General features: G+C 40.8%; 9 non-coding genes across 9 annotated transcripts; all 9 read left to right on the top strand.

The window, feature by feature from the left end:
• Positions 1-13,810: 13,810 nt before the first annotated feature.
• On the top strand, positions 13,811-13,883 carry trnar-ucg. The gene has a single exon. It is a non-coding gene; the product is annotated as a tRNA-Arg (tRNA).
• A 3,146-nt stretch (positions 13,884-17,029) lies between these two features.
• trnar-ucg lies at positions 17,030-17,102 on the top strand. The gene has a single exon. It is a non-coding gene; the product is annotated as a tRNA-Arg (tRNA).
• A 597-nt stretch (positions 17,103-17,699) lies between these two features.
• On the top strand, positions 17,700-17,772 carry trnar-ucg. The gene has a single exon. It is a non-coding gene; the product is annotated as a tRNA-Arg (tRNA).
• Positions 17,773-18,369: 597 nt separating this feature from the next.
• trnar-ucg lies at positions 18,370-18,442 on the top strand. Its single transcript has one exon. It is a non-coding gene; the product is annotated as a tRNA-Arg (tRNA).
• A 1,261-nt stretch (positions 18,443-19,703) lies between these two features.
• Positions 19,704-19,776, top strand: trnar-ucg. The gene has a single exon. It is a non-coding gene; the product is annotated as a tRNA-Arg (tRNA).
• Positions 19,777-20,376: 600 nt separating this feature from the next.
• On the top strand, positions 20,377-20,449 carry trnar-ucg. Its single transcript has one exon. It is a non-coding gene; the product is annotated as a tRNA-Arg (tRNA).
• Positions 20,450-21,679: 1,230 nt separating this feature from the next.
• On the top strand, positions 21,680-21,752 carry trnar-ucg. The gene has a single exon. It is a non-coding gene; the product is annotated as a tRNA-Arg (tRNA).
• Positions 21,753-22,999: 1,247 nt separating this feature from the next.
• Positions 23,000-23,072, top strand: trnar-ucg. The gene has a single exon. It is a non-coding gene; the product is annotated as a tRNA-Arg (tRNA).
• Positions 23,073-23,669: 597 nt separating this feature from the next.
• trnar-ucg lies at positions 23,670-23,742 on the top strand. Its single transcript has one exon. It is a non-coding gene; the product is annotated as a tRNA-Arg (tRNA).
• The last annotated feature ends 202 nt before the right edge of the window (positions 23,743-23,944 follow it).

Genomic DNA, 23,944 nt, shown 5'->3' with positions numbered 1-23,944 from the left:
ATTCTTTCCAAAACTATCAAAGATCTATTCATAAATAATGTATCATACTACAACAAATAGGCTAAGTTCTAAAATTCAAGTGGAACTTACATGGGAATTTTTAATGCATTGCAGACAGCTGTAATGGCTCTTTCTCCTTGTTCCCTCAAAATTCCCACAATTCTCTCCACAGCTAGGAAAAGGGAATTCCACCTAGTGTCATTTGGTCTCAAGAGCTTTAGTTTGCAGTTTTCTTTGATTATCTCAGCAGCTGTGGTGGATCTTGCAGTTTTTTTGCCACAGACCTGAACACTTTGCAAATGCTGAGCGGGACAGCCACTTGTAAGTTGAATTGGAATTGGGTTCCAAGACATCTGTAGACACCAGATTCAGGAGGTGCAATGATGTTTAGGCCATTGATATTCCAGGCCATCATCTTGGTCCAACATGGTTTCAGCTTCAAAAACTCAACACCCTTAATATTTTCCCCCTCTTAATCACCATCATCATCATTACCACTCTCTCTTTTTCTCCCATTTGATGTTGCCTGGCACCTTCCACAGTTTCTGGATTATTATTTTCTTCAAGCTCACCATAGATTCTAAATGGTTTTAGAAAATTGGAGCCGTTGTCAGTTGTTGTGCGAACAATCTTGTCACAGATGTTGGACTCAAGTGTGCCTTTTAGTTGTTTACATGCTAGGGCAGCAAAACATCTCTGTAGAGTTTCTGAAACTGTTCAGTGTGCCGTGACATCTATAAAGCTCTTTTGGTGTGCTGTCCAGTAGTCAGTGGTGGTTGTAACAAACTTAATTTCACTCATGGCTGCTTTCAGGTTGTTCCTAATTTTCTGTGTTTCCTTTTCAACTTTGCAGTGCCACGAGACATTACTTGGGAACACTTGGTTGAAAGAGATGCACAAGTGATTTAAAACCCTCCTGTTCAACAACACTTAGTGGGTGTATACCTTGAATGACAAAGTTAACAATAAATTTATCCACGATGTGCTGTGAGACCCTCTTGGTTTTCCACAACTTCATTTGTTTGATGAGGGGCCTTCATCTGACAATCTTCTTTTTAGCGCAGTTGAAGTGAGCTGGGTATATATCTCCAAGTGATTGGTGTGTTTTCTCTAGAAGTGACAGGTAAATTAAAAAAACACACAGAAACTTATGACATTGTATTTGCTGTTGAAAGGCCACCTGAGTTTATTTCTGTTTTCACTAGATGGCACTTGTGCACTCAGATGTGCAATTACTTTGGTAAACTTTTATAACTGAATTTTGATAATTTTATATTTTGATTATTTTATAATGTTTATTATGATTTTTATACCTAGTTGTTGTTTACTTGAGCAAAACTTATTCTTTCTAAGAGTTTATAATTATGTTTTATTTAATTCCCATTATGTTCCATCATTTGTATGGCACTTCCTGTTGTGTCATCTGCATGAAGAGATGGAGATGGATGCGATCATCGAAAGATTTAATGTACCGTAATTTCCGGACTATTAAGTGCACCCAAATATAAGCCGCACCCAATGAATTTTACAAAGATTTTTATTTTGAACATAAATAAGCCGCACCTGTCTATAAGCCTACATTGAAACTAATGAACTTTACACAGGCTTTAACGAAAGACAGTGCCTGTTACACGGCTTGTATCTAAACAGTAGCCTACCAAGAAAGTCATTGCTCACTGTCTTCCTCCTTCCTTCTACAACAATTTCTCTTGGGAGTTTTTCTTTTGGCATCGTCATGCGTAAAAAAATCACCATCGGTGGAAGCTTTTCTCCCGATGCCGTGCAGCTCAGAACACAGGTAAAGTGCGTTTTTTTTATGCCCGGTTGTTTTCAGTGTGACGAAAGATTCACATTTCCTGTTGATCGTCCGAGTAAAAGGCAGGTCAAATGTCAGAAGAACCTCATCCATATTTATGATGTGGTGCGGCTCGATTAAGTGGGAGCGAACCCGATATATTATAAAGAATTTCATTGGTTCACCTTAACCCGTTCGGCAATTTCATTGGTTTAATGTTATGGGGCTCAGTTTTTTGGCACGAAGCTTGTGAAATCGAGAAAACCCCGGAAAAATCCATAAATTAGCCGCTTCGTTGTTTAAGCCGCGGGGTTCAAAGGGTGGAAAAAAGTAACGGCCTATAGTCTGGAAAATACGGTATTTCCTTTTGCAATTATGAGCCATCCAATCAAAAGACTTAAAGATATATTCCACTCTCTTAGCTCACAAGCAGGCAAAAGACGTATGTGGATGTATTTTTTGTTTATTTACGAGTTTTACCTTGTATGCGTGTTTTCCGTGTATGTGGACTGATGACTGCATAGATGAATGCATTAAACATCTGTAAAAGTGAACCTCAGCCTCGTGTTGTGACTAAGAGTGGCACAAACATAGAAAAGTAATTCAACTAACAAAATTACAGTTCCTCAAAAGTAAACATTATGCACCCAGGGGTGATATAATGATGGTAAATTAAGTTTATTAATATTCCAATAAAAATAACAGCTAGCTAACATTACAAATGTATAGTTAGCTAAGTTAACTAACATTTACTAATTAAGCAAACAAATGTGCTGCCCTAAAGTTAATGTGATAGCAAAATGTGACTCATATAAATTAATGCTAACATTCCAGACATAGCAAACACTATTATTACTGAAAATGTGTTTTTTGGGTTGACACAATTCGCAACAAATTCGCCAGAGATCCTCAGATAATTTCAAACAGCTCCCTCATATATGGCCATGGGTGTTTAGGAATGTCTTTGTTTTTATTTATTTTCACATAGCTGACTCGCTCTGGATTTATTAGCCATTCCTCTTGTAGCCCTGCTCATTGTTATCTACACTAGCCTACATCTTCTTCTGATAGCCAGGAAATAATACACCAGTTATATGGTGATTTAATATAAATATAACTCTTGAATTATACAAGGCAAACTTGGAAAGTGCTAATTTAAGTATTTCAGGAAGAGGTAGGTCTTCAATCGTCGCTTGAAGATAGTCAGGGAAGTTCATTACACCACCTCGGTGCCAGAACAGAGAAGAGCCTTGAAGTATACTTACCTCTTATTCTGAGAGAAGATGGTACAGGTCGAGCAGTGCTGGAGGATCTCAGACAGCGTGGTGCAGTGCGAGATGTAATGAGGTCACTGAGGTAAGATGGCGCTGGTCCATTTTTGGCCTTGTAAGCAAGCATCAGTGTTTTGAATCTGATACGTGCAGCTACTAGAAGCCAGTGAAGGGAGCGCAGCAGTGGGGTGGGGTGGGAGAACTTGGGCTGATTGAACACAAGCCGTGCAGCTGCGTTTTGGATCATTTGCAGTGGATGAATAGCGTTCAGGGGAAGACCTGCCAGCAGAGAGTAGCAGTAGTCGAGTCTTGAAATGACAAGAGACTGAACAAGCACCTGGGCAGCCTGTGTGGACAGAAATGGTCGAATCCTTCGGATGTTGTAGAGAAGAAATCGACAAGAAGAAGAAGAAGGACCGTTCATTGTCCATAGTTACCCCAAGGTTATGAGCAGTGGCTGAAGGAGAGAGCAGAGAGTCATGTTGTTATTTGGAGATCTTGACCTGGAGATGAATCACCTGGAATGACCAATAGTTCTGTTTTGCTGGGGTTGAGTTTTAGTTGGTGAACACTCATCAACGAAGATATGTCTGTCAAGCATGCTGAGATCCGAGCGGAAGCTGTGGTATCTGATGGAGGGAAAGAAAAGATGAGTTTTGTGTCATCTGCATAGCAATGATAAAAAAACCCATGTGAGGATATGACTTCACCAATGGAGTGGGTATAGAGGGAGAAAAGGAGGGGACCAAGTACCGAGCCTTGTGGGACACCAGTGGTGAGTCTGCACGGGGCAGATGTGGATCCCCTCCATGTTACCTGGTATGAGCGACCTTCCAGGTAGAAAGCAAACCATTCCCATCCTTTCCCATCAGCTTGACAGAGACATAGTGGATTGTCGGCTGTGTTGTGTAGTCATTGTTGGGGAGGAAGTGAAGGTCTGGCAGTGTTGTGGAGCTTACGAGGAGCTTGTGCAGAGGCCTCAAGCTTTTCCTTGTAGAAGGCAGTTTTGGCAGAAGTCACCTCTAAAGAAAATTCAGTCAGGAGTGCGAGGTTAGATGCGAGGTCTACATTGAGTTGTGATTTTTCCACTTTCTCTCTGCAGATAAGAGAGACATGTAAATTATTTTTAAGTTGAATAGGAAGAGTGATTGAAAAGGAAACCAGGTGATGATCAGAGATTGGAAGTGGAGTTGCAGTCATGTCTGTAGCCGGGGTAGGGTGGGTGAAAACCAGGTCCAGGACATTTTCTCCATTGTGTGTTGGAGGGCAGCTGTTAAATGTCAAGGAGAAGGTATTCAGAAAAGGCAAGAGGCAAGATGACTGAAGTTTGTCAGATGGGAGGTTGAAGTCACCAAAAACTGTCACAGGGGTGCTGTCAGAATGATACGACCGGCATAAAAGTGGTATTTTCTAAATATAATAAACGTGAATCCACTGTGTTGTTTTTTGTTCATTTTGCTCGCTTGGAGGTTTGAATTTAGCGGTAATGTATTATGTGTTAGTGGCCGCAGCCCCTTTAAAAAGGGAGCGGATGGGGTGAGACATGTGACCGAGGCATCATAACATGCATCAAGAGTGAGTCATAGACAGATGTGGCGGAGAAAATCTGGTAATTTTCCTAAATGAAACATCGTTCAGAATCAGATAATAAATAAAACAGAAATATTGTAAGTTATGTATTCTTTCTGTGTGGCCCGGTACCAATTGACCCACGGACCGGTGCTGGTCCGCGGCCCGGGTGTTGGGGACCACTGGTGTACTGATGCCAAAAAAATTTACTTAAGTACAGTAACGAAGTATTTGTACTTTGTTACTTCCCACCTCTAATCATAGATCATGGTACAAAGATATTCAGACTTCTAGCTTCAGGGAGTTGATTTTCAATATATTTGGCCCATTTATTTACATTGTTCTGTAAATCAACCCCTAACTGTCCCAACCAATAAACATTTGTCCTGGGCTTAGTCATCACCGTCTGCATCTTTACACCTTCATTATCTACATATAACCCATCAAGAGAACACCATATCTGTAACTATAATTTACAAAGAGCATCTCTCCCTATTAAATCAATTGGAGTTTGTTCAGATTCCAGAATGGGCAGTACGGGTGTTCTCTTTTTAGCTTTGAGGAACACTGGAGCTGTCATTGGAATTAACTAAGTTTGCCCGAGAATCCTACTGTCATTAAAAACCTAGGGTACATGTGGTGGTGTTTTGCATAATTTAGACTAACACACATATAAGTTGCTCGAGTGTCGACAAACATGTGTGATTTTTTTCCTGTTACTTTAACCTTCTTGTTCAAGCCTAGTTGTTAAAAGTGTCAGTTGACCCTCCCCTCTAAGATTTTCTCGGCAGCCCTAATAACCCTGATTGGGGCCACCTAAGGATTTACTGGTCCCTAAGGTTGGCCTGGGACCTGAGACTGATTTGAAAAGGACCGTTGCCAACTCCTTCCACCCCCAGGAGGCTGTTGCCATGGATTGGTATGTCCAGGCTGATTACAACCCCAGCACACCCCTGGAGAGCCATAAGAGGGTATGATCATGATCACAGAATTCTTTGTGAGTCTTAGAAGTCACACCGACTACATCTTATAGCTTGATTTTCACAGGGGCTGGCATAGTGTCATGACTTCTCTAAAGAGTATGGTTAGCACAAAGTCTCCCTCTGGATATCCTTCTATTTCTTGCTTCTATCTCTTGTCTCTGCACATATGTGATTGGATTCTCATTCTCCCCCTGTTGTTCTCCTCTTAACAGTTTTAGGATCAACTCTGGAGGGATACAGTGTCCTTAGAGTTCGCCAACATAGCTGGACGGCTGGGATCGAAGCCTATACCATCCTGCAGGGGATCATAAATTGCATCTGCAAGATTACCGTCAGTGCTAATCTCTGCCATCTTTGATGCACCCACGATCTTTGCCAGGAGAGCCATTATATCACCGCCAAAATTTCTCTAAGGTTTTTTCTTCCAAAACCTTGATCCATTTCCCAGCCTGCTCATGGATATCAGGAAGTTGACAAATCAACCCATCCAGATCCTAATTCCTCTCCACTGCTTTTCTTTTTCTACCCATCCCAAAGCATCCTGAGGTTGCGCCAGCTCCAGTCACGTCCCACCTCATGAAGATTATGAACATTTGTCATTAAAATCTTCATTAAATTTAAAATATAAACTCATGAGACATGTGGCTTTCAACCCAGTATTTTTATTTATTGCTCCAGGACTGATTTAATGTATTTATAAATGAAATAAAAATAATGTTCAATGCAGGAAATGTACAAACCCGATTCCAAAAAAGTTGGGACACTGTACAAATTGTGAATAAAAACAGAATGCAATGATGTGGACATTTAAAATTTCAATATTTTATTAAGAATACAACATAGATGACATATCAAATGTTTAAACTGAGACACTGACATAAACACATCTCAAAAAAGTTGGGACAAGGACATGTTTCCCACTGTGTGGCAACCTCTCTTCTTTTTATAACAGTCTGCAAATGTCTGGGGACTGAGGAGACAAGTTGCTCAAGTTTAGGAATAGGAATGTTATCCCATTCTTGTCTAATACAGGCTTCTAGTTGCTCAACTGTCTTAGGTCTTCTTTGTCGCATCTTTCTCTTTATGATGCGCCAAATGTTTTTTAGAGGTGAAAGATCTAGACTGCAGGCTGGCCATTTCAGTACCCGGATCCTTCTTCTATGCAGCCATGGTGTTGTAATAGATGCAGTATGTGGTCTGGCATCGTCATGTTGGAAAATGCAAGGTCTTCCCTGAAAGAAACAACATCTGGATGGGAGCATCTGTTGTTCTAGAATTTGGATATACCTTTTAGCATTGATGGTGCCTTTCCAGATGTGTAAGCTGCCCATGCCACAGGCACTCATGCAACCCCATACCATCAGAGATGCAGACTTCTGAACTGAGCCCTGATAACAACCTGGGTTGTCCTTTGACATGGCGTCCCAGTTTTCCAAAAAGACTTTAAAATTTTTATTCATCTGACCACAGAACAGTTTTTCACTTTGCCACAATCCATTTTAAATGAGCCTTGGCACAAAGAAAACGGCTACGCTTCTGGATCATGTTTAGATATGGTTAAATCTTTTATCTATAAAGTTTTAGCCAGCAACGGTGAATGGCACGGTGAATTGTGTTCACAGACAATGTTTTCTGGAAGTATTCCTGAACCCATGTTGTGATTTCCATTACAGTAGCTTTCCTGTATGTGATGCAGTGCCATCTAAGGGCCTGAAGATGACAGGCATCCAGTATGGTTTTCCGGCCTTGCCCCTTTGCACAAAGATTGTTCCAGATTCGATCTTTTAAATGATATTATGCAATGTAGATCATGATAACTTCAACTCTTTGCAATTTTTCTCTAAGAAACTCCTTGCTGATATTGCTCCACTATTTTTCGTCGCAGCATTGGGCAAATTGGTGATCCTCTGCCCATCTTGACTTCTGAGAGACACTGCCACACTGAGAGGGTCTTTTTATAGCCATTCATGTTGCCAATTGACCTAATAAGTTGCAAATTGGTCCTCCAGCTGTTCCTTATTCTTGTGACCTGGCTTCGACTCCCGGCTGGGGTAATTTTTTTTTTTACAATTTTGTTTAAATTGCAGCTTAATATAGCCTAGCAAATTCCTATGACCCTCAAAAAGGTCTTGCTCACAAAATATTGTTCTGTTGTTGCACCACCCACACGTTTCCTTTACTGACCCAGTGGCCTAATGGATGAGGCATCAGCCTTCAGAGCTGAGGTGTGTGGGTTCGAATCCCATCTGGGTCAAATGTTAAAGAAACATGCAGCTAAATTTATGGTCAACTGGCACCTAAAATGTAAATCACCGGCAGACCGTCACAAGTGATACTTATTGTCAGACATGCAACATAGCAAAGAGGTTCCACTGGAGAAGTTCATGCCAGATTCTTATTCTGGTGAACAGAGGATGAGTATCGGTTTATCCCATTTGTTTTGATTCTATGTTGCCATGTTTTGCAGGGCAATTAACCTAGAAAATTCCAAATCCATCTAAAAGCTCTTGCACGGGGACTTCCGGTATGCCTTGTGGTGATTATACGTAGGTGGAAGTTGCTCCGTGAACATTAGTCTTTTTTATCAGCAATCTTAATTATTTTCTGCAACATACTCATAAACAAGTCTATCTGTAACATATCTTCGAGAAAAATGCCTAAAGTGGGGAAGCAAGGACGAAATACAGCAGAAATGTTGACTGAATCGGGAAACGAGCAAGCAGCTAACGCTACGGCTATAGCTGAACCGGAGGCTGAGCTCACACCACAATTACTTTGAGGGAATTAATATCATTCACCATTCGTTCGGAAATTTTAACACTGCGATCTGAATTTTTATCTGAGATTCGTTCTGCTATGTCCACACTGCGAGCAACCCTCTAATCGCAAGCTCAGAAGATTGGGGACATTGAAACGGCACTTAATGACAGCCGATTGACAGTGGTGGAGACCATGTGCAAAGCCTTGAAAGCAGAGAACAACAGCTTAAGACTCAAGCTGGACGATTTGGAGAATCGCTCACGGCGGCAAAACCTAAGGATAATTGGAATACCGGAAGGATTGGAAGGCCTTCCGGGAGTAGTGCCTTCACGAGGCCCTTAGAAATTTATCGCGCTGGTCAGAAACCACAACCAAACGCGTATCCTAGGCATATGCTTGTCTGACTCCACCATTATCAAACTAAAGAACTTATATTGACGCTTAGTCGTGAACGGGGCTCTCTAGAATTCAACGGGGCGGTGATTCGTATTTTTACGGACATGTTGGCTGAGGTGGTGAGGCGCTGTGCTGAGTTTAAGGACGTGAAAGCTTCTCTTCGCAGTCATGGGCATCCCGCTAAACTTTGCGTCGACTTTCAGGGACAGCGACATGTTTTCCACGCTCCGCGGGTAGCGATGGATTTTTTCACTGCTTCCATCAAGACTACAGCGAACAAGGCCTGACAAGCAGAATTTACCCGAAGCTTATAAAGTAAAGTAGAAGGAAAAAAAATAAAAGGAAAAATAAGAGTAAAATTTAGTATTCTGTCTGCATTTGTTACATAAGGCCACGTTAATTTAGTCATGTGTAACACACTGCTGATAATAACTTGTACATATCGTAATTCAGTTCACAGAGCACTGCCGAAAGGGCAGCCAATAATTGAAGGAACTTGTTAGTTGTTTTCTTTTGTATCTGACTGTTTCCAGTTAGGTTTGTAGTAGCTATGGGTGTTGGACCCTATGTCCACTCTGGATGTTCGGAGGGATAGGGCTTGTTTATGCTTTTATTTTTGTTTACCTTTGTTGACTAAAAATGCCTGATATGCACCAAGCTACTGGGGGCAGGGTTAAAATGATTAGTTGGAATGTCAAAGGCTTAAATGATAAAGTAAAGAGTGTAAAAGTATTTTCTCATTTAAACAACCTAAAAGCCAACATATGTTTTTTACAGGAAACTCATTTAAAGATCTCTCGCCACAAAAGCTTGCTCAGGTCCTGGGTGGGACAGGTCTTTCATTCGGGATATAATTGTAAAGCTAGAGGTACCGCCATCCTAATCAATAAGAATACCCCGTTTAGCCCCTCAAATGTTATTTCCGATCCCAATGGTAGGTATGTGATTGTCTCGGGCTCCCTTTATAATTGCCAAGTTACTTTGGCAAGCATTTATGCGCCTAACTGGGATAATCCAGACTTTTTTAGTAAGCTTTTCTCTAAACTTCCAGACTTAAATCTTTATCAACTAATTATGGGAGGTGACTTTAACTGTGTTCTAAACACTGTTTTGGACAGGTCATCTCCAAAATCAGCTCTCCCATCCCGATCTTCGAGAATAATTAACTCTCTCTTAGAGTTGTACGGAGTAACAGAAGTGTGTTTTCTGAACCCCCTTTCTAGAGTCTTTTCCTTTTTTCTGTCCAGCTCACCACACGTATACACGTTTGACAGTAAATTCATCCCTTCAGTAAAGTCTTCCTCTTATGAAAGTATAATTATCTCCGATCATGCTCCAGTAACTCTTGAATTGGCTCTCCCTGGCTGCTATAGGTCCTTATATCCTTGGAAAATGAATGTATTACTTTTGTCAGATAACCACTTTGTTCAGTTTCTCTCAGAAAAGATCTCTACATTTCTTGAAATTAATTCAACAGAGGGAGTCTCTTCATCTTTACCTTGGGAAACACTCAAAGCTTATTTACGTGGAGAAGTTATTTCTCACTCTACTCATATCAAGAGACTCCGTAATAAGAGGCTCCTCGAACTCTCTGAGCAAATTGGCATGTTAGATCAGGATTATGCGAGTCACCCAACTCCGTTATATAATGAAAGGGTCTTTTTGCAATCTGAATTTAACCTTCTTTCCACCGCTAAAGCTGAACAGCTTTTGCTTAAATCGCGACACCATTTCTACGAGTTTGGCGATAAACCGGGTAAAGCACTGGCACTACAACTTAGACTTAAGACTGCAAAAAATATTATTACCCAAATCCGGACCCAAGAAGGTAGTATTTTAACAGATCCTCAGGAAATTAATAACGAATTCAAATCTTTTTATTCCTCATTATATCAGTCAGAATCTTTTAAGGACCCTAATGCTCTCAGTAGTTTTTTTGATAATCTTAACGCCCCCCATATTGATCGCGAATCTATATCACAAATGCAGAGTGGAAAATCTCCGGGCCCAGACAGATTCCCGACAGAGTTTTTTAAAAAGCTTCCCCTCAGCTTTCCCCACTGCTCCTCTCGGTCTTTGAAGAGTCTCTAAAGGACGATTACCTACCCCCCTCTTTACGTCAGGCGTCAATTTCTCTCCTATTAAAGCCCGATAAGAATCCGTTGGAGTGTGGATCGTACCGCCCAATCTCACTCCTCAATGTAGATGTAAAAATTCTGGCAAAAGTTCTCTTTCTTAGATTAGAAACTGTTATCCAAGACATCATTCACCCAGACCAGACCGGCTTTATTAAAAATAGACAGGGTTTTTGTAATATCAGACGGTTGATGAATATAATTTACACTTCATCTGACTCTTCTTTGCCTGAGGCCTTGGTTTCTCTCGATGCAGAGAAGGCATTCGATCGGGTTGAGTGGGACTATTTATTTTTTACTTAAGAAAAATTTGGATTTGGTGATAGATTTGTGTCCTGGGTAAAACTTTTATATTCCTCGGTGTTAGCTCAGGTTATTTTACTCTTTACCGTGGCACCAGACAGGGTTGCCCACTATCCCCTCTTCTGTTTGCTTTAGCTCCTCTCGCGATCTCTCTTCGTAATAACCACAATATTACTGGTATTATTAGAGCAGGAAATGAACAAAAGGTTTCTCTTTATGCGGATGACATAGTGGTGTATGTTTCAGATCCAGAATCGTCTCTTCCCCACGTCTTAGATATTTTGAATCAGTTTAGTGGTGTCTCTGGCTATAAATTAAACTTGCATAAGAGTGAGCTTTTTCCAATTAATTCTTCTGCAAGATCTATTCCAATATCAACATTACCATTTAAATTAGCCTCGGACAACTTCAGACACTTGGGAGTAACAATAACACAGATGTATGGTGACTTATTTAAGCATAATTTTATTGCATTGTTAGAGAAAACCAAGCAAGATCTTGCCAAATGGACGACCCTTCCACTCTCTCTGGCAGGTAGAATCAATAGTATAAAGATGAATATTTTTCCCAAATTTCTTTTCCTGTTTCAAAGTATTCCAATTTTTCTACCAAAAACATTTTTTAAGACCTTAGATTAAGCAGTATCTAATAATATCTGGAACGGAGGCTCAATAAGGATCCAAAAATCGTTTCTTCAACAGCCCAAAATACTAGGTGGATGTGCACTCCCTTACTTTTTAATATATTACTGGGCAGCAAATATCTATAGTATTCTCTACTGGAGCCAGTCAGATTATGGCCTGTGCCAATGGGTTCCGGCATGGGTTGAGATAGAATGTAGTCCCTGTACTCATGTGCCTCTGCATGCTTTGTTATGCTCTTCATTAGCGTTGAAGACATTCAATTACTCCTTCAATCCTTTAGTTCTACAAAGCCTTAAAATCTGGAAACAATTTAGAAAACATTCCAGGCAGCATCAGGTCTGTCTCCTATATAAAAAAACCCGTCCTTTCTACCCTCTATTTTGGACGGATCCTTTGCACTGTGGTTTAGAAGGGGCATTGTAAACATTAATGATCTTTTTCAGGAGAATACATTTGTCACTTTTTCCTACCTGTCAGAAAAATTCAACCTCCCTAAAACTCATTTTTTCCGATATCTCCAAATTCGTGATTTTGTAAGGAACACATCCTCTCATTTCTCGCACCCACCTCCTAAACAAGAGATTGATCAAGTTTTAGACACAAAACTTTGTAAGGGTGCTGTCTCTAATATTTATAAAACTATTTTTTCATTCATTGTCCAGTCAGGCTCTTCATCCCTTTCTAAAATAAAGAGTAACTGGGAATCGGACCTCAATTATAATTTCACGGATGAGGAATGGTCCAAGGCCCTCGGTCGTGTCAACCCTCTTCTATATGTGCCTGTCATTTGTAAATACAGTTTAAATTGTTGCATAGAGTGTACTGGACAAAGACCAAACTATCTAAAATTAACCCTGGTTTGGATCCAACTTGTGATCGGTGTTGGCAGGCTCCGGCTACTCTTTATCATACTTTTAGGCTTTGCCCAGCCTTGACCTCTTTCTGTACATCAATTTTTAAATCAAACTCTGAATACTTCATTTTAGATATTAAACCATGTCCCCTAATGGCATTATTTGGACTCAACCCCACATATCCCTCCTTGTCATCCTTACAGTCAAACATGCTCGCCTTTTGTTTTATAGTAGCAAAGAGACTTATATTGCTGAATTGGAAGAATCCTCACCCACCCAGTTATTCTCGTTGGATACATGACCTGTCGCAATTTATTCAAATAGAAAAGATCGGATTTACATTACATGGTATTACAGAAACGTTTTACACCACCTGGCAACCATTCTTATTGTATTTAAGAGAAAGAGGAACGGGAAAAAAATAAAATCCTGTTCTCTTTATTTAGCCTTTTTGAGCTCTTCCCCTTGCCCCTGACTTCTTGGCAGATGTAGAAAGGAAAAAGGAGAACATATATCTTTGAGAGGGTCAATGTACTTAGGTGCAAATCTTTTGTTTTTATTTTGTTTTCTTTTTTTTTCTTTCTTTCTCCTGTTCATGATGCTCACATTCATGATTGTGATTATATGTATAACTTGGGAAGAGAGAGACAAATTTTATGTTGGTGGACTAAATTAACCACTGTTCCATTGTCTCTCTTGCCTAAGTGTCTTTCTGTTTGAGTGCATCAATAAAAAAAGATTTGGACTTAAATGCTCTTGCACTCAGGATCTTGCTCAGTTGTTGCGTCAGAGGAAACACAACAAGTTAAAGAAGCATCAGTGGTGTAGTCCAATCATGCTGATGCAGAGTCTTGTCATGTGTTGCTAAATATTAACCAGATTGAAGGTGGCGAAAACACTAGTGGTGTAGTGGTATTGTGAAAGATTCCCATTCTTGTGACCTGGCTTTGACTCCTGGCTGGTGACTTTTTTTTTTTTTTACGATCTTGTTTAACTTACTCTGCAGCTTAATATAGCCTAGCAAATTCCTATGACCCTCAAAAATGTCTTGCTAACAAAATATTGTTCTGTTGTTGCAACACCCACATGTTTCCTTTACTGGCCCAGTGGCCTAATGGATAAGGCATCAGCCTTCGGAGCTGAGGATTGTGGGTTCGAATCCCATCTGGGTCAAATGTTAAAGAAACATGCAATTAAATTTATGGTCTACTGGCACCTAAAATGTAAATAAGCTGCAGACCATCACAAGTGATACTTCATTGTTAGACATGCAACATAGCAAAGAGGTTCCACTGGAGAAGTTCATGCCAGATTCTTATTCTGGTGAACAGAGGATGAGTATCGGTTTATCCCATTTGTTTTGATTCTATGTTGCCATGTTTTGCAGGGCAATTTACCTAGAAAATTCCAAATCCATCTAAAAGCTATTGCACTCAGGATCTTGCTCAGCTGTTGCGTCAGAGGAAACACAACAAGTTAAAGAAGCATCAGTGGTGTAGTCCAATCATGCTGATGCAGAGTCTTGTCATGTGTTGCTAAATATTAACCAGATTGAAGGTGGCGAAAACACTAGTGGTGTAGTGGTATTGTGAAAGATTCCCATTCTTGTGACCTGGCTTTGACTCCTGGCTGGTGTCTTCTTTAATATAGCCTAGCAAATTCCTAAGACCCTCAAAAACGTCTTGCTAACAAAATATTGTTCTGTTGTTGCACCACCCACATGTTTCCTTTATTGGCCCAGTGGCCTAATAGCTAAGGCATCACCCTTCGGAGCTGAGGGTTGTGGGTTCGAATCCCATCTGGGTCAAATGTTAAAGAAACATGCGACTAAATTTATGGTCTACTGGCACCTAAAATGTAAATAAGCTGCAGACCATCACAAGTGATACTTCATTGTTAGACATGCAACATAGCAAAGAGGTTCCACTGGAGAAGTTCATGCCAGATTCTTATTCTGGTGAACAGAGGATAAGTATCGGTTTATCCCATTTGTTTTGATTCTATGTTGCCATGTTTTGCAGGGCAATTAACCTAGAAAATTCCAAATCCATCTAAAAGCTCTTGCACTCAGGATTTTGCTCAGCTGTTGCGTCAGAGGAAACACAACAAGTTAAAGAAGCATCAGTGGTGTAGTCCAATCATGCTGATGCACAGTCTTGTCATGTGTTGCTAAATATTAATCAGATTGAAGGTGGCGAAAACACTAGTGGTGTAGTGGTATTGTGAAAGATTCCCATTCTTGTGACCTGGCGTTGACTCCTGGCTGGTGTCTTTTTTTTTTTTTACGATCTTGTTTAACTTACTCTGCAGCCTAATATAGCCTAGCAAATTCCTATGACCCTCAAAAACGTATTGCTAACAAAATATTGTTCTGTTGTTGCACCACCCACATGTTTCCTTTAGTGGCCTAATGGATAAGGCATCAGCCTTTGGAGCTGAGGATTGTGGGTTCGAATCCCATCTGGGTCAAATGTTAAAGAAACATGCGACTAAATTTATGGTCTACTGGCACCTAAAATGTAAATCACCTGCAGACCATCACAAGTGATACTTCATTGTTAGACATGCAACATAGCAAAGAGGTTCCCCTGGAGAAGTTCATGCCAGATTCTTGTGAACAGAGGATGAGCATCGGTTTATCCCATTTGTTTTGATTCTATGTTGCCATGTTTTGCAGGGCAATTTACCTAGAAAATTCCAAATCCATCTAAAAGCTCTTGCACTCAGGATCTTGCTCAGCTGTTGCGTCAGAGGAAACACAACAAGTTAAAGAAGCATCAGTGGTGTAGTCCAATCATGCTGATGCAGAGTCTTGTCATGTGTTGCTAAATATTAACCAGATTGAAGGTGGCGAAAACACTAGTGGTGTAGTGGTATTGTGAAAGATTCCCATTCTTGTGACCTGGCTTTGACTCCTGGCTGGTGTCTTCTTTAATATAGCCTAGCAAATTCCTAAGACCCTCAAAAACGTCTTGCTAACAAAATATTGTTCTGTTGTTGCACCACCCACATGTTTCCTTTATTGGCCCAGTGGCCTAATGGCTAAGGCATCACCCTTCGGAGCTGAGGGTTGTGGGTTCGAATCCCATCTCGGTCAAATGTTAAAGAAACATGCGACTAAATTTATGGTCTACTGGCACCTAAAATGTAAATAAGCTGCAGACCATCACAAGTGATACTTCATTGTTAGACATGCAACATAGCAAAGAGGTTCCACTGGAGAAGTTCATGCCAGATTCTTATTCTGGTGAACAGAGGATAAGTATCGGTTTATCCCATTTGTTTTGATTCTATGTTGCCATGTTTTGCAGGGCAATTAACCTAGAAAATTCCAAATCCATCTAAAAGCTCTTGCACTCAGGATTTTGCTCAGCTGTTGCGTCAGAGGAAACACAACAAGTTAAAGAAGCATCAGTAGTGTAGTCCAATCATGCTGATGCACAGTCTTGTCATGTGTTGCTAAATATTAATCAGATTGAAGGTGGCGAAAACACTAGTGGTGTAGTGGTATTGTGAAAGATTCCCATTCTTGTGACCTGGCTTTGACTCCTGGCTGGTGTCTTTTTTTTTTTTACGATCTTGTTTAACTTACTCTGCAGCCTAATATAGCCTAGCAAATTCCTATGACCCTCAAAAACGTCTTGCTAACAAAATATTGTTCTGTTGTTGCACCACCCACATGTTTCCTTTAGTGGCCTAATGGATAAGGCATCAGCCTTTGGAGCTGAGGATTGTGGGTTCGAATCCCATCTGGGTCAAATGTTAAAGAAGCATGCAACTAAATTCATGGTCAACTGGCACCTAAAATGTAAATCACCTGCAGACCATCACAAGTGATACTTCATTGTTAGACATGCAACATAGCAAAGAGGTTCCCCTGGAGAAGTTCATGCCAGATTCTTATTCTTGTGAACAGAGGATGAGCATCGGTTTATCCCATTTGTTTTGATTCTATGTTGCCATGTTTTGCAGGGCAATTTACCTAGAAAATTCCAAATCCATCTAAAAGCTCTTGCACTCAGGATCTTGCTCAGCTGTTGCGTCAGAGGAAACACAACAAGTTAAAGAAGCATCAGTGGTGTAGTCCAATCATGCTGATGCAGAGTCTTGTCATGTGTTGCTAAATATTAACCAGATTGAAGGTGGCGAAAACACTAGTGGTGTAGTGGTATTGTGAAAGATTCCCATTCTTGTGACCTGGCTTTGACTCCTGGCTGGTGTCTTTTTAAATATAGCCTAGCAAATTCCTAAGACCCTCAAAAACGTCTTGCTAACAAAATATTGTTCTGTTGTTGCACCACCCACACGTTTCCTTTATTGGCCCAGTGGCCTAATGGCTAAGGCATCAGCCTTCGGAGCTGAGGATTGTGGGTTCGAATCCCATCTGGGTCAAATGTTAAAGAAGCATGCAGCTAAATTCATGGTCAACTGGCACCTGAAATGTAAATCACCTGCAGACCATCACAAGTGATACTTGTTTGTTAGACATGCAACATAGCAAAGAGGTTCCCCTGGAGAAGTTCATGCCAGATTCTTATTCTGGTGAACAGAGGATGAGCATCGGTTTATCCCATTTGTTTTGATTCTATGTTGCCATGTTTTGCAGGGCAATTAACCTAGAAAATTCCAAATCCATCTAAAAGCTCTTGCACTCAGGATCTTGCTCAGCTGTTGCTTTAGAGGAAAAACAACAAGTTAAAGAAGCATCAGTCGTGTAGTCCAATCATGCTGATGCAGAGTCTTGTCATGTGTTGCTAAATATTAACCAGATTGAAGGTGGCGAAAACACTAGTGGTGCAGTGGTATTGTGAAAGATTCCCATTCTTGTGACCTGGCTTTGACTCCTGGCTGGTGTCTTTTTTTTTTTTTACGATCTTGTTTAACTTACTCTGCAGCTTAATATAGCCTAGCAAATTCCTATGACCCTCAAAAACGTCTTGCTAACAAAATATTGTTCTGTTGTTGCACCACCCACATGTTTCCTTTACTGGCCCAGTGGCCTAATGGATAAGGCATCAGCCTTCGGAGCTGGGGATTGTGGGTTCGAATCCCATCTGGGTCAAATGTTAAAGAAACATGCGACTAAATTTATGGTCTACTGGCACCTAAAATGTAAATAAGCTGCAGACCATCACAAGTGATACTTCATTGTTAGACATGCAACATAGCAAAGAGGCTCCCCTGGAGAAGTTCATGCCAGATTCTTATTCTGGTGAACAGAGGATGAGTATCGGTTTATCCCATTTGTTTTGATTCTATGTTGCCATGTTTTGCAGGGCAATTTACCTAGAAAATTCCAAATCCATCTAAAAGCTCTTGCACTCAGGATCTTGCTCAGCTGTTGCGTCAGAGGAAACACAACAAGTTAAAGAAGCATCAGTGGTGTAGTCCAATCATGCTGATGCAGAGTCTTGTCATGTGTTGCTAAATATTAACCAGATTGAAGGTGGCGAAAACACTAGTGGTGCAGTGGTATTGTGAAAGATTCCCATTCTTGTGACCTGGCTTTGACTCCTGGCTGGTGTCTTTTTTCTTTTTTACGATCTTGTTTAACTTACTCTGCAGCTTAATATAGCTTAGCAAATTCCTATGACCCTCAAAAACGTCTTGCTAACAAAATATTGTTCTGTTGTTGCACCACCCACATGTTTCCTTTACTGGCCCAGTGGCCTAATGGATAAGGCATCAGCCTTCGGAGCTGAGGATTGTGGGTTCGAATCCCATCTGGGTCAAATGTTAAAGAAACATGCAACTAAATTCATGGTCAACTGGCACCTAAAATGTAAATCACCTGCAGACCATCACAAGTGATACTTCATTGTTAGACATGCAACATAGCAAAGAGTTTCCCCTGGAGAAGTTCATGCCATATTCTTGTGAACAGAGGATGAGCATCGGTTTATCCCATTTGTTTTGATTCTATGTTGCCATGTTTTGCAGGGCAATTAACCTAGAAAATTCCAAATCCATCTAAAAGCTCTTGCACTCAGGATCTTGCTCAGCTGTTGCTTTAGAGGAAACACAACAAGTTAAAGAAGCATCAGTCGTGTAGTCCAATCATGCTGATGCAGAGTCTTGTCATGTGTTGCTAAATATTAACCAGATTGAAGGTGGCGAAAACACTAGTGGTGCAGTGGTATTGTGAAAGATTCCCATTCTTGTGACCTGGCTTGGACTCCTGGCTGGTGTCTTTTTTTTTTTTTACGATCTTGTTTAACTTACTCTGCAGCTTAATATAGCCTAGCAAATTCCTATGACCCTCAAAAACGTCTTGCTAACAAAATATTGTTCTGTTGTTGCACCACCCACATGTTTCCTTTACTGGCCCAGTGGCCTAATGGATAAGGCATCAGCCTTCAGAGCTGAGGATTGTGGGTTCAAATCCCATCTGGGTCAAATGTTAAAGAAGCATGCAAGTAAATTTATGGTCAACTGGCACCTAAAATGTAAATCACCTGCAGACCATCACAAGTGATACTTCATTGTTAGACATGCAACATAGCAAAGAGGTTCCCCTGGAGAAGTTCATGCCAGATTCTTATTCTGGTGAACAGAGGATGAGCAATGGTTTATCCCATTTGTTTTGATTCTATGTTGCCATGTTTTGCAGGGCAATTAACCTAGAAAATTCCAAATTCATCTAAAAGCTCTTGCACTCAGGATCTTGCTCAGCTGTTGCGTCAGAGGAAACACAACAAGTTAAAGAAGCATCAGTCGTGTAGTCCAATCATGCTGATGCAGAGTCTTGTCATGTGTTGCTAAATATTAACCAGATTGAAGGTGGCGAAAACACTAGTGGTGCAGTGGTATTGTGAAAGATTCCCATTCTTGTGACCTGGCTTTGACTCCTGGCTGGTGTCTTTTTTCTTTTTTACGATCTTGTTTAACTTACTCTGCAGCTTAATATAGCCTAGCAAATTCCTATGACCCTCAAAAACGTCTTGCTAACAAAATATTGTTCTGTTGTTGCACCACCCACATGTTTCCTTTACTGGCCCAGTGGCCTAATGGATAAGGCATCAGCCTTCGGAGCTGAGGATTGTGGGTTCGAATCCCATCTGGGTCAAATGTTAAAGAAGCATGCAACTAAATTTATGGTCAACTGGCACCTAAAATGTAAATAAGCTGCAGACCATCACAAGTGATACTTCATTGTTAGACATGCAACATAGCAAAGAGGTTCCACTGGAGAAGTTCATGCCAGATTCTTATTCTGGTGAACAGAGGATGAGTATCGGTTTATCCCATTTGTTTTGATTCTATGTTGCCATGTTTTGCAGGGCAATTTACCTAGAAAATTCCAAATCCATCTAAAAGCTCTTGCACTCAGGATCTTGCTCAGCTGTTGCGTCAGAGGAAACACAACAAGTTAAAGAAGCATCAGTGGTGTAGTCCAATCATGCTGATGCAGAGTCTTGTCATGTGTTGCTAAATATTAACCAGATTGAAGGTGGCGAAAACACTAGTGGTGCAGTGGTATTGTGAAAGATTCCCATTCTTGTGACCTGGCTTTGACTCCTGGCTGGTGTCTTTTTTTTTTTTTTACGATCTTGTTTAACTTACTCTGCAGCTTAATATAGCCTAGCAAATTCCTATGACCCTCAAAAACGTCTTGCTAACAAAATATTGTTCCGTTGTTGCACCACCCACACTTTTTTTCTTTACTGGCCCAGTGGCCTAATGGATAAGGCATCAGCCTTCGGAGCTGAGGATTGTGGGTTCGAATCCCATCTGGGTCAAATGTTAAAGAAGCATGCAAGTAAATTTATGGTCAACTGGCACCTAAAATGTAAATCACCTGCAGACCATCACAAGTGATACTTCATTGTTAGACATGCAACATAGCAAAGAGGTTCCCCTGGAGAAGTTCATGCCAGATTCTTATTCTGGTGAACAGAGGATGAGCATTGGTTTATCCCATTTGTTTTGATTCTATGTTGCCATGTTTTGCAGGGCAATTAACCTAGAAAATTCCAAATCCATCTAAAAGCTCTTGCACTCAGGATCTTGCTCAGCTGTTGCGTCAGAGGAAACACAACAAGTTAAAGAAGCATCAGTGGTGTAGTCCAATCATGCTGATGCAGAGTCTTGTCATGTGTTGCTAAATATTAACCAGATTGAAGGTGGCGAAAACACTAGTGGTGCAGTGGTATTGTGAAAGATTCCCATTCTTGTGACCTGGCTTTGACTCCTGGCTGGTGTCTTTTTTCTTTGTTACGATCTTGTATAACTTACTCTGCAGCTTAATATAGCCTAGCAAATTCCTATGACCCTCAAAAACGTCTTGCTAACAAAATATTGTTCTGTTGTTGCACCACCCACATGTTTTTTCTTTACTGGCCCAGTGGCCTAATGGATAAGGCATCAGCCTTGAGCTGAGGATTGTGGGTTCAATCCCATCTGGGTCAAATGTTAAAGAAGCATGCAAGTAAATTTATGGTCAACTGGCACCTAAAATGTAAATAAGCTGCAGACCATCACAAGTGATACTTCATTGTTAGACATGCAACATAGCAAAGAGGTTCCACTGGAGAAGTTCATGCCAGATTCTTATTCTGGTGAACAGAGGATGAGTATCGGTTTATCCCATTTGTTTTGATTCTATGTTGCCATGTTTTGCAGGGCAATTTACCTAGAAAATTCCAAATCCATCTAAAAGCTCTTGCACTCAGGATCTTGCTCAGCTGTTGCGTCAGAGGAAACACAACAAGTTAAAGAAGCATCAGTGGTGTAGTCCAATCATGCTGATGCAGAGTCTTGTCATGTGTTGCTAAATATTAACCAGATTGAAGGTGGCGAAAACACTAGTGGTGTAGTGGTATTGTGAAAGATTCCCATTCTTGTGACCTGGCTTTGACTCCTGGCTGGTGTCTTTTTAAATATAGCCTAGCAAATTCCTAAGACCCTCAAAAACGTCTTGCTAACAAAATATTGTTCTGTTGTTGCACCACCCACACGTTTCCTTTATTGGCCCAGTGGCCTAATGGCTAAGGCATCAGCCTTCGGAGCTGAGGATTGTGGGTTCGAATCCCATCTGGGTCAAATGTTAAAGAAACATGCGACTAAATTTATGGTCTACTGGCACCTAAAATGTAAATAAGCTGCAGACCATCACAAGTGATACTTCATTGTTAGACATGCAACATAGCAAAGAGGTTCCCCTGGAGAAGTTCATGCCAGATTCTTATTCTGGTGAACAGAGGATGAGCATCGGTTTATCCCATTTGTTTTGATTCTATGTTGCCATGTTTTGCAGGGCAATTAACCTAGAAAATTCCAAATCCATCTAAAAGCTCTTGCACTCAGGATCTTGCTCAGCTGTTGCGTCAGAGGAAACACAACAAGTTAAAGAAGCATCAGTGGTGTAGTCCAATCATGCTGATGCAGAGTCTTGTCATGTGTTGCTAAATATTAATCAGATTGAAGGTGGCGAAAACACTAGTGGTGTAGTGGTATTGTGAAAGATTCCCATTCTTGTGACCTGGCTTTGACTCCTGGCTGGTGTCTTTTTTTTTTACGATCTTGTTTAACTTACTCTGCAGCCTAATATAGCCTAGCAAATTCCTATGACCCTCAAAAACGTCTTGCTAACAAAATATTGTTCTGTTGTTGCACCACCCACATGTTTCCTTTAGTGGCCTAATGGATAAGGCATCAGCCTTTGGAGCTGAGGATTGTGGGTTCGAATCCCATCTGGGTCAAATGTTAAAGAAGCATGCAACTAAATTCATGGTCAACTGGCACCTAAAATGTAAATCACCTGCAGACCATCACAAGTGATACTTCATTGTTAGACATGCAACATAGCAAAGAGGTTCCCCTGGAGAAGTTCATGCCAGATTCTTGTGAACAGAGGATGAGCATCGGTTTATCCCATTTGTTTTGATTCTATGTTGCCATGTTTTGCAGGGCAATTAACCTAGAAAATTCCAAATCCATCTAAAAGCTCTTGCACTCAGGATCTTGCTCAGCTGTTGCTTTAGAGGAAACACAACAAGTTAAAGAAGCATCAGTGGTGTAGTCCAATCATGCTGATGCAGAGTCTTGTCATGTGTTGCTAAATATTAACCAGATTGAAGGTGGCGAAAACACTAGTGGTGTAGTGGTATTGTGAAAGATTCCCATTCTTGTGACCTGGCTTTGACTCCTGGCTGGTGTCTTTTTTTTTTACGATCTTGTTTAACTTACTCTGCAGCTTAATATAGCCTAGCAAATTCCTATGACCCTCAAAAACGTCTTGCTAACAAAATATTGTTCTGTTGTTGCACCACCCACATGTTTCCTTTACTGGCCCAGTGGCCTAATGGATAAGGCATCAGCCTTCGGAGCTGAGGATTGTGGGTTCGAATCCCATCTGGGTCAAATGTTAAAGAAACATGCAACTAAATTTATGGTCAACTGGCACCTAAAATGTAAATAAGCTGCAGACCATCACAAGTGATACTTCATTGTTAGACATGCAACATAGCAAAGAGGTTCCCCTGGAGAAGTTCATGCCAGATTCTTATTCTGGTGAACAGAGGATGAGCATCGGTTTATCCCATTTGTTTTGATTCTATGTTGCCATGTTTTGCAGGGCAATTAACCTAGAAAATTCCAAATCCATCTAAAAGCTCTTGCACTCAGGATCTTGCTCAGCTGTTGCGTCAGAGGAAACACAACAAGTTAAAGAAGCATCAGTGGTGTAGTCCAATCATGCTGATGCAGAGTCTTGTCATGTGTTGCTAAATATTAACCAGATTGAAGGTGGCGAAAACACTAGTGGTGTAGTGGTATTGTGAAAGATTCCCATTCTTGTGACCTGGCTTTGACTCCTGGCTGGTGTCTTTTTTCTTTTTTACGATCTTGTTTAACTTACTCTGCAGCTTAATATAGCCTAGCAAATTCCTATGACCCTCAAAAACGTCTTGCTAACAAAATATTGTTCTGTTGTTGCACCACCCACATGTTTCCTTTACTGGCCCAGTGGCCTAATGGATAAGGCATCAGCCTTCGGAGCTGAGGATTGTGGGTTCGAATCCCATCTGGGTCAAATGTTAAAGAAACATGCGACTAAATTTATGGTCTACTGGCACCTAAAATGTAAATAAGCTGCAGACCATCACAAGTGATACTTCATTGTTAGACATGCAACATAGCAAAGAGGCTCCCCTGGAGAAGTTCATGCCAGATTCTTATTCTGGTGAACAGAGGATGAGTATCGGTTTATCCCATTTGTTTTGATTCTATGTTGC

The sequence above is a fragment of the Silurus meridionalis genome, chromosome 17, assembly GCF_014805685.1.
Source record: "Silurus meridionalis isolate SWU-2019-XX chromosome 17, ASM1480568v1, whole genome shotgun sequence".
Classification (NCBI taxonomy): domain Eukaryota; kingdom Metazoa; phylum Chordata; class Actinopteri; order Siluriformes; family Siluridae; genus Silurus; species Silurus meridionalis.
Note: the sequence above shows the minus strand (reverse complement) of the source record. Positions and strands in the feature narration are given on the sequence as shown.